Source organism: Gallinula chloropus, assembly GCF_964237585.1.
Source record: "Gallinula chloropus genome assembly, chromosome: 8".
NCBI classification, from domain to species: Eukaryota; Metazoa; Chordata; class Aves; order Gruiformes; family Rallidae; genus Gallinula; species Gallinula chloropus.
The window spans coordinates 313,465-326,286 of record NC_140093.1 but is presented as its reverse complement, the minus strand read 5'-3'; the positions used below and the strand labels follow the sequence as shown (position 1 = coordinate 326,286).

Below are 12,822 nucleotides of genomic sequence, written 5' to 3'. Positions count from 1 at the left end.
AAATGAACACCTATGCAGTGTCTAATATGAGACTGCAGATCCGAGGGGGTAACACCAGGTCTCCCTTTCCCCAGACTCTGATCCCACTAACAGCACTAGCCGCTTTTCACAAACAACTGTGAAGAGGAGGAGGAAACCTGCTGCATTTGCAGAGATGCATCTCTCCCATGTTTGGGTAGCAGTGCCAGAACCAGAACAACTCGAGGCCAAACCCATGGAATGTGCCAATACCACCAGGTTGGTGCAGACCTTTCTGCATGCCCCTCAGAAAGCACTCAAGGCCGTTCAGCTGGTGGGACCTTCCTCACCATGGCACGTGTGTGGAGGATGCACAAGGGCTCCTGTTGCACAGGCTGATCTGCACCCAAGCAAACGAGCAGCCCCGTGGATCGTAAGGATGCACAGAAATTCACAGCTTGCACACACGTTACCTTCTGAGCAGCCTGTGAGCACAAGGCAAGTTCACAGCCTGCTGTGCTAGGGAGAAGTATCAGGTCACTCCCAACACACAACACTGATGGACAGTGATCCCACCAGGTCATGCCCAACACACAACACTGATGGACAGTGATCCCACCGGGTCACTCCCAACACACAACACTGATGGACAGTGATCCCACCGGGTCACTCCCAACACACAACACTGATGGACAGTGATCCCACCGGGTCACTCCCAACACACAACACTGATGGACAGTGATCCCACCAGGTCACTCCCAACACACAACACTGATGGACAGTGATCCCACCGGGTCACTCCCAACACACAATGACAACAGTGACCCCATTGGGTTGGGTCATGTGTGACAGGCAACAATGGGCAGTGATCCCAACAGATCACTCCAAATACACAATGATGATGGACAGTGATCCCCCCAGGTCACTCCCATCACACAACAATGATAGACAGTGATGCCCCTGGCTCCCAGTACGTTGAGCAAGCCGAGGCTGCAGGCACAGCACACTTGTTGAGCAGACAGACAGCCCTGCCCTCGGCGGGGCTCATGGGGGTCCACTCTGCAGCTGCACCGGGGCTGCTCTCGGTGTACCCCAAGCAGGGTCCTCATACCAGGGGCAGTCCCACGGGCAGAGCTTCCAGCTCTGTGATGTTTTTATCAAAGCACTGACCATTCTCGGACAACTGCATCATCAGCTCAAGCTTCCCAAGACATCAGGAAGGGGGCTCGTTTCTTGGCATTCTGATAAGCATGAAAAATAAATTAACCAGGGAAAATTAAGCTGGAAGAACAACTGGTGCATCTCCAAATTTGGTACAATTTCCAGCTCTGTGTGATAGCAAAAAGAGTCTCTTCAAATATTTTCCTTTTACTTTTGAACATTCTTCTACTTTAAGTCCCAACAGCTTGCAATGTATTAACATTATTTAGTTCAGAGTTTTGAAACAGAGATTTGCATAGATGTTTCCTCAGTGGCGCTTTTGAAGTGTTATGTCTGGGATAACTGGTAAAATCCCTGGAAGTCTGTACACTGCCAACATAAATAGAAAGTATATTTAAGGGAGAGGGATTATCCACTCCTTAACAGGGCTGCACTACATACCACTAGCTGTCATACATACTCTGCTGTCAGTTTCTAGCAGCAATTTTGTTTGAAGTTCAGTCCAGCACAAATAATGCTCAGACAGGCTCTTCTCCTGGAACACAAAACCTTCAGGCCTTCAGAAGGAGCTGCAAGTTCTCATATACGATCACTGTCTTGGATGTATCTCAGGAACAGCTTAAGCCAGTAGAGATTTCTGAAGCTTTGGAAAGTTTTCTTTCTTGCAGAAGACCTGTTACAGCATTCCTGTCATCTTCTGGCCTGTGTGTGCATCCTCCAGGGTGGCTGAGAGTGTAACAGGCAAGAAGCTGGCACCAGCCTTACCAGCCATAATATTCCCCTTTATCAAGTTCCCTCAGCAGAGTCCCCCCACACAGGAAGATGCCTGGCGCGACCCTTGAGGAGGCCAAGGCACCACCCATGCAAAGAACTGCACTGTGAAGGAAAGCTCAGGCATGGGGCTGGAAATGCCTTCCCCAGAGCAGCAGCAGTCACAGCTCCTGTCACAACACCCCCAGCAACAACAGCTGAAGATTTCAGGAGCGACTGAACATGGTAATGCAATGCTAAACACTCATGTTCACGGCTGCGACTGCCTCGTGGGGCTCATCTCCCTCTCTGTCTCTTCGTGTGTAAGAATTACCCTCCCAAACAGCTACTTTTCTATCAGCACGACACCTTTCCAAAGGCAAAGTGGAAATCCCTGCAAGTATTTCTGGTGCTGCTTCCAGCCAGGAGTAACAGTAATCTGATCCACGAGCGAATTCCGTTTCTGAGGCTGAATTCCTTCGTACCAGCATGTTCACTTTGGAAAGGTTTGGCCACAGCAAGGTACAGGCTCATTTTACTTACAGGGTGTGAATCAAACACCATTTGCAAGTTTCTGAGTCACAGAAAGGAAGCGTCTGGGGCCTCTCTCAATGCTTCTAACTGCTGAGAACAAACATCACAGCCTGTCTATTTTAGATGCTACTTCAGCTCTACTTGCTGCAGCCCCATAGACCCCCACCTCTGGCCACCCTCTCGCCCCCCTCTCAGCACAGCAAAGTGGCCAAGTCCAGACTCTTGTCTCGGTATCTGGGAAACTTCCAGCCTGCCTCAAGCCCTCTGTCACCAACGGCCTGCGTTACCACAGGCAAAATTGAGTCTGCACAGTTGGAGAGCTGAGAAAACTACTAATTCCAGAGAATCCAGCTGACACTGTGAGAGAAACGTGTGACAGAGGAAAGGGTGAGCTACTCTCCTTGCTGCACAGTGCCAAAGCCCTGGGGAGCTCAGGGACTAAGCTACAAACCCTGCTGCAGCAGAAGCAAACTTCAAACTACACACAGTGGCTACAGCCTGACCCGGCTGCAGTGCAAACAAAGGCTATGATCACTTAACACCTTCCTCACTCCTGACCATCTCATGTCCTGCCCCAGCTCACGGCCACATGATGAGGTGTCTTCTTTCTTAAAACGGATCCCAATGTTTGTAGGTGACAAAAATTAAACAGCATTGTTTACAGGAGCAGAGGGTCCTCCATCCCCCAGCAGCCTGTGGGATCTGGCCACTGAATATGCGGCGAATTCTCCCACAAAAAAACTATCAGGCATGCTTAATCTTGCTTAATTATTCTTGTACATCGCCGCTCTGCAGCCTGACAGTTCATCTTCTGCACAGCTCCATGGTAGATCACAGCCATTTGTCAAATCAAATTGTTCCCTGACAGGCTGCAGAGACATACATTTGCCATCTGCAACCTATTCCTCAGTTTCTGGCACATATTTTCAGTGCTTTCTTTTGAAAGCTGTTTCAGATTTCCATGGGCTTCTTCATAACCTCTGCTAGGAAAGCCAAACACAGTTTAATTGTTGACAGCTGCATCAGGAGCAGTGTTTTATGCTGCTTTTGTTGTGCCTCTTGCTGCATACACACAAGTGCCACGTTCAGGACTGCTTGGATGCCAAAAGCAGAGGATGCCTTCTAAGAGTGTTTGGGGGAGTTAATTGTTACAGCCTTATGGAGACAGCTGCAGCTCTGCACGTTACTTGACTGACAAGCACAAGGCATTTGAGCAACCTGAAATTAAAGGTTACTGATAAGTGAGTAGAGAGTTAATTCGTCTGAGCACATTACACGCAGCCCTCAGACAGCGACGGGTCGCTCCACGAGGGAGAATCCCGATCCAGCAACACGTTCATCAGAGCTGGGAAAGCTCACGAGGCCGTGTGCCGGCCCCCGCTCCGGGCACCAGCGGGGCCTGTCTGGCAAAGGCCGTGCCGCAGGCTGTCGGTGAGCTGTGCTGGTACACTGTCGGTGAGCGGTGGTGGCACGCTGTCGGTGAGCGGTGGTGGCACACTTGGTGAGTGGTGGTGGCACACTGTCGGTGAGCGGTGGTGGCACACTTGGTGAGTGGTGGTGGCAGGCTGTCAGTGAGTGGTGGTGGCACACTGTCGGTGAGTGGTGGTGGCACACTGTCGGTGAGCTGTGATGGCACGCTGTTGGTGAGCGGTGACAGCACGTTGTCGGTGATGGCACGCTGTTGGTTAGCAGTGATGGCACGCTGTCGGTGATGGCACGCTGTCGGTGAGCAGTGATGGCACGCTGTCGGTGATGGCACGTTGTTGGTGAGCAGTGATGGCACGCTGTCGGTGATGGCACGCTGTTGGTGATGGCACGCTGCTGGTGATGGCACGCTGCTGGTGATGGCACGCTGTCGGTGATGGCACGCTGTTGGTGAGCAGTGATGGCACGCTGTCGGTGATGGCACGCTGCTGGTGATGGCACGCTGTCGGTGATGGCACGCTGTTGGTGAGCAGTGATGGCACGCTGCTGGTGATGGCACGCTGTTGGTGATGGCACACTGTTGGTGATGGCACACTGTTGGCTAGCAGTGACGGCACACTGCTGGTGATGGCACGCTGTTGGTGAGCAGTGACGGCACGCTGCTGGTGATGGCACGCTGTTGGTGATGGCACGCTGCTGGTGATGGCACGCTGCTGGTGATGGCACGCTGCTGGTGATGGCACACTGCTGGTGATGGCACGCTGTTGGTGAGCAGTGACGGCACGCTGCTGGTGATGGCACGCTGTTGGTGAGCAGTGGTCAGGCCGTTACGGGCCTGGCCAAGAGGGGCTGCAGGACCCCTTTGCACCTCACTGCAGTGGGCAGAAGGAAGGGGTCACCCTGTACTGCCAGCCCAGCACTGGAAGAGCCTGCTGTGGGCTGTGTCTCAGGCCCAGAGCCCAGCTGCACCCTGACTTGTCCTCGATGGTCCCCATGCAGTCCCACGGAACACACGCAGATGCAAAAAGCTCCATGCGTGCAGCAAAGGCCAGTGCTAATAAAACGTTCAGGTCCTGGCCTCCGTGACTCTCAGGACACTCACCACCCTCTACCCCACATTCTACTCAGTGCAGTGCCCCAGAAGTACTGGGTTGGATCAAAACAAACCTCTCTTTTTTCTTCTCAAAAAGTTTGCATCTCAGTTTCATGGTAAAGAAAAATCCAGTTAATAAAAACTCACTGTTGATTTTTTTTTTCCCAAGCAGAGAAGGGACTGAAAATATCTACAGAAGATGTGGTATCTGAGAGCCTATCTAGGAGATGTGAGGTTGTGGTAGTACTATAAAGGATGGAAAATGCTGGGGACTAGACTGTTCTCTATTGTGCCAGGCTGAACTCAAATCCGAAACATCTGTTCACATCACTTGAGATGAGCTCTCACAGTCAAGGAAAGAAGCACAGATTCTTCTTGACATCAGTGCAGGACAATTAGCAGCTAAGGTTTTAGTGGAAATCTAAGAACCCAGACACTCCTGATGCCCCTGCAAGCACAGCTAACAATGTGTTGGCACTGCCAGCAAATCACTTGCAGAGAACTTAATGCTTTTTACAAGCGTTCTAAATCCCCAAAATTTAGGGTTTTTTCTTGTCCTTTTAGAACCTACTCACACTGGCCAGTAACAGCTATATATATATATAAAACATATATCTCAGGCCAGAACAACTCACACTTGAACAGTCTTAATTCAACCTGTTACAAAGATGAGGATCAGTGGAAAATGCTCAGTTATGGACAAGCACTACGAAAATTAAGAGCACAGGCCAAAAGACAGAGAGAAGGATTTTAGGTGAAAGTCTTGAGGACAGAATTTATCAGCAGAATTAGCACTCAGACCTTGGTTCAGGCTTTCATCCCTTGTTGCATCCCCTGGCTTCATAGAAGAGGGATCCAGGTTCTATACAGGGCTCAATCCTCATGTAAATGCCTACATATAAAAAGAAATACTTAGTCATAAAATGATTTGGGGGGAAGGGTCCTCAGAGCCCCCACTGTCCCCCTGCCATGGGCAGGGACACCACCCCAGCCCAGGGTGCCCCCAGCCCCATCCAACCCACCCCTGAACCCTGCCAGGGATCCCAGGGCAGCCCCAGCTTCTCTGGGCACCTTGTGCCAGGGTCTCCCCCCTCCCCAGGAAGGATTTCTGCCTTCTGGCCCCTCTCCCTCCCCCTCCTGCAGCTGGAGGCCGTTCCCCTGGGCCTGGCCCTCCCTGCCCTGGGCACCAGCCCCTCTCCAGCTCTCCTGAAACCCCTCAAGGGAAGGGGCTCTGAGCTCTCCCCAGCAGCAGCCTTCTCTTCTTCAGGCTGAGCCAGCCCAGCTCTGCCAGCCTGGCTCGGGAGCAGAGGGGCTGCAGCCCCCGGATCAGGCTTCCCTGGCTGGGACACCCAAGTTCAGGAGTGGCGCCGCGGGAAATGCAGCAAACAGCGGCAGCATCCAGCGCTCCCCGGAGCTCTGCCCCTGCGGCAGCGCTGGAGCGGGCGCTGCCCGCAGCCCTCTGCCCTCAGCGCCTTTCGGAGAGCGAACCCCTCCTGCCAGGGCCGGGCCCGAGCCTCGCCTGTGGCTCTGCGGCTCTCAGCCCCTTTGTCTGCCTGGCGAGCGGAGCGGCGCCGGGAGCACCCGGCCGCGGCTCAGCACCCGCCCGGGGCAGGAGCACGGAGCTCCGGCCGATGGCTCTACGGGCCGCGGGGAGAGAACGGGAGAAGCCCGGGGAGCTCCCACAGCGCGGGGAGCGCCGGGCGCCGCTGCGGGGTGCGCGGGGCCCTGGGCGGGCTTCTGCCTTCTCCCCGCACGACAGTAGATGGGGCTGTCCTCTCGCCGGCTCGGGCGGGCCCTGCGCTGCGGCGCGGCCGCGGCAGCCCCCGCCCTGCTGCAGCCCGGGCTGGGGCCGGGGCCGCCCCGCACCCAGCCCCCAGCCCCGCACCCTGTCCCAGCCCCGCAGCCAGCCGGGCTCCAGCCGCCGCCACACGCGTGCTGCCAGACGGTTCCGGCCAGCCCGCTGGATCAGGCACAGCATCACCTTTCCCTTCAGTTACGCTTTGCCCAGTACTCTCCTTTTCTCCCGTAAGTCGCTCCCGGGTTACAGGGGGTTCAGCCCCGCCTGGGAGATGAGAAGCACGTCTTATTTCTCGTGAAAAATCTAAAACGATCGATTTTGCTTGTCCCATTTAGAGACAACGTATATAAAAACTGTATCGTGTCCGTGAGCACTCAAGATGATGCTATCCAGGGGGCTTCAGAGGAGCTACAGGTCAAGGGATCCCTGGCCACCACTGGCAGATCTAACGCCTGCAATCCGTGCGTAACAGCAGGACACAGGAGGGGGGGTGAGGGGAGATACTGGCATTTAACTTGGGTCTCTGCAAGCTGGGAAAAGACATACGTGCATGTTGGTTTTCTCTCTTCTCCCCATCTTCACACGCCGCTGCCAGGGCCTCCAGCAGCGCCCTGTGCTGCATGGGCACAGCAGCCTTCCCCGGCAACGCTCACTGGAGCTGCAACAACAGGTGACCAAGTGAATACGCTGGGGTTTGGGGGGGTTGTTTTTTGGGGTGGGGGGTTGGTGGGGTTTTGCTGTTGGTTTGATACTGCACCATGCACATCCTGCTTCCTTCTGCTGCACATCCAAGCCCAGACTTTAAACAAGAGTAATCACATGTTACTGACTGCCAGTGAAGGCCATCTTCAAAGCCAGAGACAGCTCGTTATGCTCTGTATAAGCAATATATAGAAACATGTTTTGCCTTTTTTTTCCCCTTTTTAGATTCTTTGAAGAAGATTTCACGTTATGCAGGGGGAAAAAACAGAATATTGCAGAGCTACACGAGATGCTGGAGATGGTATTTGCCAGCAACGTAACTCAATATACTTCTATTCTGGCATTCAATAATTAAAGAGGCCCCCAGCAGTGAATAGCTGGGTGATTATCTCACAGCAGCAGCTATCCCCAGCCACAGGAGAGGTGCCAGCACCTGCAGACAGGCACCAGCAACTGCACACCACATCATCCGAGGCAGGCACGGAAACCTGAGCGGGCAGGGCTTCCTCAGAACTGATTTTCCTTTTCTCTGAACAGAAGTTAACAGGAAAAGGGAGACTAGACACACATCTCGAGACGGGTTTCCTACTGATTGCCCTTACTTTCTGGATGTGAGACCTTATCCTGACTCTGATTCTGCGTAGGTTTAATGGTCTGTTCAGGCAGGATCTGTGCTGCAACCCTAATGGAGCAAAACCTAGGTAAGGACTTTGAGGTTTGGCCTTTAATGAATAGAAGCCAACAGCTGACAAATTAAATACTTCAGAGAAGCGAAAATTAAACAGTCCTGCAGTCACGAGTGTTGGCACATGGAAAGCTGCCACTGAGCTAATAATAGAAGTGTCTACCGCAGCAGAGAGGGAGGTCCCGGCGTCCTAGAGCAAGCCATACATCTGGGCACTGGGAAGACAGCCATCAGGCAATGTATGTTTAAGCAGCACATACTTGCTACCTTCCTGCCAGCTATTCATCTTTTGCAACCACAGGCGGAGGGCAGCAGTCCACAAGCTGTGCTGGGGACAAAACCAGCTCTGCCCACCAGCCTCCCATTTCAGCAGACCAGTTTCCTGTGGCCACAGGGACATGGGAGGGACCTTCACAAGCACACTGCCTGGTCCAGTACTGCTGGTTTGCTTAATTCACCCAAAAATGGACCACGGGCTCATCTGTCACACGGTTACATTTATATCCTCTGGACAGCAGCCACTTCCTCTGGTTAGTTTGGGTACCTACGAGGAGCACAAAACTACCCAGGGACAGAGTCTTCCTTGCTCACTCCAGCCTGGCCCGTGTAACTTCTCAGCCCCGCTGCTGAGAAACCAGAGAAGACCTGGTGTCCTTGTGTGGAAGATAAACAAAGCATGAGGATATTGCTCATAAGAGAAATGGGACGGGATTCACAGACAGGTGGCTGCTAATCAATAGTGCTTGCATAGGGGATTCACCCGTGAATGAAGACAGAGGAAAGCGAATCAGAGCGGTGGAGCAGCAGGCAGACAGGGCCAGGCTTCAGCTGTCTGCAAAAAACCACCCAAGCAGAGAGGGAAAGACTGAAGTATGTGATGTGCTACAGTAGCCAGCAGCAAGATCATGTGTATATTATACCTGCCTGGGAGAAAGGCCCGTGAACCATGCATCACCCACACACGCGTAGCTCCCTGGGATGACAGACAAGGTTGATTCACAGCACTCCTCCTAAATACTGTCCTGCACTCTGTAATGCAGATAACTGACAAGAGATAATGGGCACTAAAGAGCAGAACTGAGATAAAGCACTAAAGAGAAGAGGGAGATAAAGTGTTGAAGGGGAGATATGCATGAGTAGACATACACACAGAGGAACCAGCTCCAGTATAAAGTACAGGCAGGCTCTGCCAGCCTCACCACTGAATCACTACTTCTCTTCCTCATCAGTCTGCTTTACAAGACTCACAATGGTACCGAGCTGTAGAAGCTTTTGGCTGCATCACTACTGAGCAAGCCGGATAAAAAGGGGAGAATGGAGTGGAGACAGCACCTCTGCTGATGGTAAGGACCCATCAGTCTGGGGAAGAGCAGCTTTTGATGGCTGTGGGCAGCAGGGAGAGGCTTCTGCTCCCAAGGGGAAGGAAACTCTCCAACAAGTTCCTTGGCTGGGTGGTTCTGCACCCACTGACACCCACTGCAAGGGGCATTTGCTGGCTCAAGGCGATGCACCATTGGCTGGGTGATGGCTACAGAGGGATCATCAGAAGGGGTCATCTTCCCTCAGGCACACCAAAGGGGATTCCTGTCCCTTCCAGCACAAAAGCAGCAACCTTTGCAGTTATCAGCAACTCACTTTGGAGTTCGTGCACAACACACCTGGTGCACACACACAAGCTACTCTTTGGTAAAGCACAGTACTGACTGTCCATAGCAATGGGAGATGCACCCAGATACATGCTCCAGAGAAATCCATTCCTCTTTGCCTCTGATTGTAGCAAGAAAAAAACAACCTTAAAAAGAACCTGCAAGCCCTTCTATTTAAAGTTTCGGTGCTTCCTGGTCAGAGCTGTTCAGATCAGAAGCAAAGAGGCCTCCTGACAGTTCTGCATCTCCAAGCTGCTTCCAGCAACTACAGCTGCCATCCTCAGCACTTGTAAGGCCTCCACAAGCAGAATTTAGCTGACAACTTTATCCTTGCAGAGACTTCACCCATCAGTACTGCCCCATCCATCAGCAGAGTAACGCTTTATGCCATGTCTGACTGGTAACCTACTGGTAACCTACTGGTAACCTACTGCTCCCGCATTTCCCATGCCTCTGGTGCCTTCATGCCCTCCTCTTCCGCTGCCACCTTCCTCTGTGCTCACCTGCCCCTGCTCTGGCTGGAGTTGTGTGTGACAGCGAAGTGTGAAGAGGAGGAGATGGGCAGAGGCAGTATGGGGAGGGCTGGTGCCCCTTCGCTGCCTCCCTGCCGCCCTGGGAAGGTGCCACTTGCCCATGCACAGCAATGGTGTTTATACCAGGCAGGGCAGCAGGTCGTGAATTAAAATAGCAGCAACATGCACAGTACTCACACATCTCAGAAAAGAAAGGTGATGTGGAATTGGCTTGTTCATCTTTTCCATGACAGGAAACATTTCAGCCCCTTACCAGCACAAACACTGCCTGCTTCAACCACTCTCTGCAGTGACAATACCCCGCGTCGGGACCACCCAGAGCAGGGAACCCACAGCACTGCTTTTGCTTTCCACAGAAAGAGCTCAAAACGCAGTACAAGTCCGACCTCTGTGCTGTTCTTTGTCTGCTCCCAAGTGTTCAGCTGCTCACGCTCTATCAGGTTACACCCTATGGATGTAGCAACCTTCTAAGTAAAGCAGGCTGGTCACCCAGCTGTCAGCTGCTGCGGTGACCGTGGGACAGGCAGTCTGTCTGTCCAGGGCCAGAAGCTCATGGGCCTGCGGAGGCTGCCAGTGACAGCGCCAAGAGGAGCTGTCAGCCAGCCTGCCTCAGCAGAACAAAACCCTGCCGTTTTCTATCCAAACCCATTAAGGGCAGAGTAAAGAGGCGAGGAGGAGGAAGGGTAACGGCTCTCTCAAGTACACACACAGCACTGTATTGAGCTACCGCTTCTCAGTTACGTCTCTGCCTTATGGCCCTTAGCACAAGAGGAAATATGGAGGTGAGAAAGGGTTTATACATTCATAGTTCCCACCAAACTGGAGCTTGGATCAGGGATACCCCCAGGAAGTACTGGAAAACACGTTCAAAGCTTTGTGAGGAGTTATTTCTACAGGACGTGTCATTTTGGAAACGACAAGCGAAGGGTGCTAAAGCATAACAACTTTTTGAAAGGTACCCCCATCATAAAACTCCCAGGGCATTTCAGACTCTCGAAATACAAGCACATGACTTCATAATGTTAACCAGAATACCTTAAAGAAGCCTTACTGGAAGTCATGGGCGAATCCTAGGGACTTTGATGTAGCTGTGATCTGGCTGTTTCAAGTCTGGCTGCAGAAAGGTTCGTGCTCCAGAGAACGACAGGAAGGACACGGTAATGAAGTATGTGTGATCCATCAGGGAAGAGAAAACCAAACCAGTCTGATCTAGTGAAAACAGGATGGAATACTATGTTAGCTTTGTATGGGCGGCAGAAGCCCTCAGGGTGTTTCCCTGAGGCAGCCTGCCCGCATTCAGCTTTGGCCTGCCCTGGAGCACACGGGTCGGACACCCCGAGAGGGAGGCAGCTTGGCTTACCCAGCACTGCCCGAAATCCCCTGCCTGCTGCCTCCCCTGAGCTGCAGCACACACACGGCAGTGGTGCCACTCTCCTCTCCCCTCTGTTCTCCTGGAGAGGAAATAAAGCCAATCAACCAACCTTCTGGCCCAGCAGCCAGGCCGGTGCAGCAGCCTGACAGCACCCCGAGGGCCGTCCGGGCCTGCTCCCTCCCCTGCAGACCCAGCACAGGGAGCGCAGAAGAGCCTCCATCCCTGCGTGGAGGGGCTACGCAGAGCCCCCCGCACGCTCCGTCCCCAGGACTGGGGGCAGAAGCCGGGCCAGGGCCAGGCACACCTGCAGTTCCTTGCCCCCCACTCCATGTGGCCACTGAGACCAGCAAGGTGTCTCCCCGACACTGTGCCCAGCTGAGCCGACCCCCAGCACCAGAGACCACCTGCAGGCCACACTCCCAGGCACCCCTTCTGCCACCTCAGATATGAAAGCATGAGGAGCACGAGGAGGCCAGACAGCCCCTGGGCTTGCTGCAGACTTGCTGTGCCCCAGGCAGCCCAGTGAGAGGGCAGAGAGGCTCCACCGTACAGCCCCGGCCCCACGGCCAGGCGCCCCAGAGCTCCAGCCAGGCTGCCTGCTCTCGCCTGGAGCCAGCAGCACCCCAGCAGTGTGAGTGCAGTCAGGGGCCTGCCTGCCTCCCACACGCCGCAGCACTTCGTGCTCCAGCCTACGAACTCTTTGTCAAGCACCGAAACACCCCGTTTCTTCCTGGGTGTGTGATGCAGGCTCAGCCCTGGGCACCGTTGGGAATACTGAGGAGGAGGAGGCAGCAGTGAAGGCTATTTCGCTTCCCACTAACGGCTCGAACTCTCTTTGTGTTAGCTTTGGGTTCGTTTGGCTCTACTCTAACTTCAGACAATGAATCAGCTAGATGTTTTAATGCTCAGACTCCTTGCATTTCTCACTGAACGCTGGCTCTAACAGCGCTGTCTGTCATGACTGCACACTGGCTTCTGGGGTGCCGGTACCCTGCCTGGCCGAAGGGCTTCATTTGCCTCTTTACTGCAAACGTGTTTTCCAGGGGGAAACAGCATTTGCTGTCTCTTAGGGCCCAACAGCACAAACTGCAGTTTACCATAACGTACCAGCTGTTCCAGCTTTCTTTCCAGCCTGCATTAAACACACAGCACAGAGGTGTCAGCA

At 53.5% G+C, this 12,822-nt stretch overlaps 1 long non-coding RNA gene across 1 annotated transcript; it reads right to left on the bottom strand.

Annotated features, from left to right (window-relative positions):
• Window positions 1-5,758: 5,758 nt before the first annotated feature.
• Window positions 5,759-11,414, bottom strand: LOC311194428. Its single transcript, XR_014617448.1, has 3 exons — window positions 11,337-11,414; window positions 7,266-7,377; window positions 5,759-5,813 (listed from the first exon to the last, which is right to left on the bottom strand). It is a non-coding gene; the product is annotated as an uncharacterized lncRNA (long non-coding RNA).
• Window positions 11,415-12,822: the final 1,408 nt, after the last annotated feature.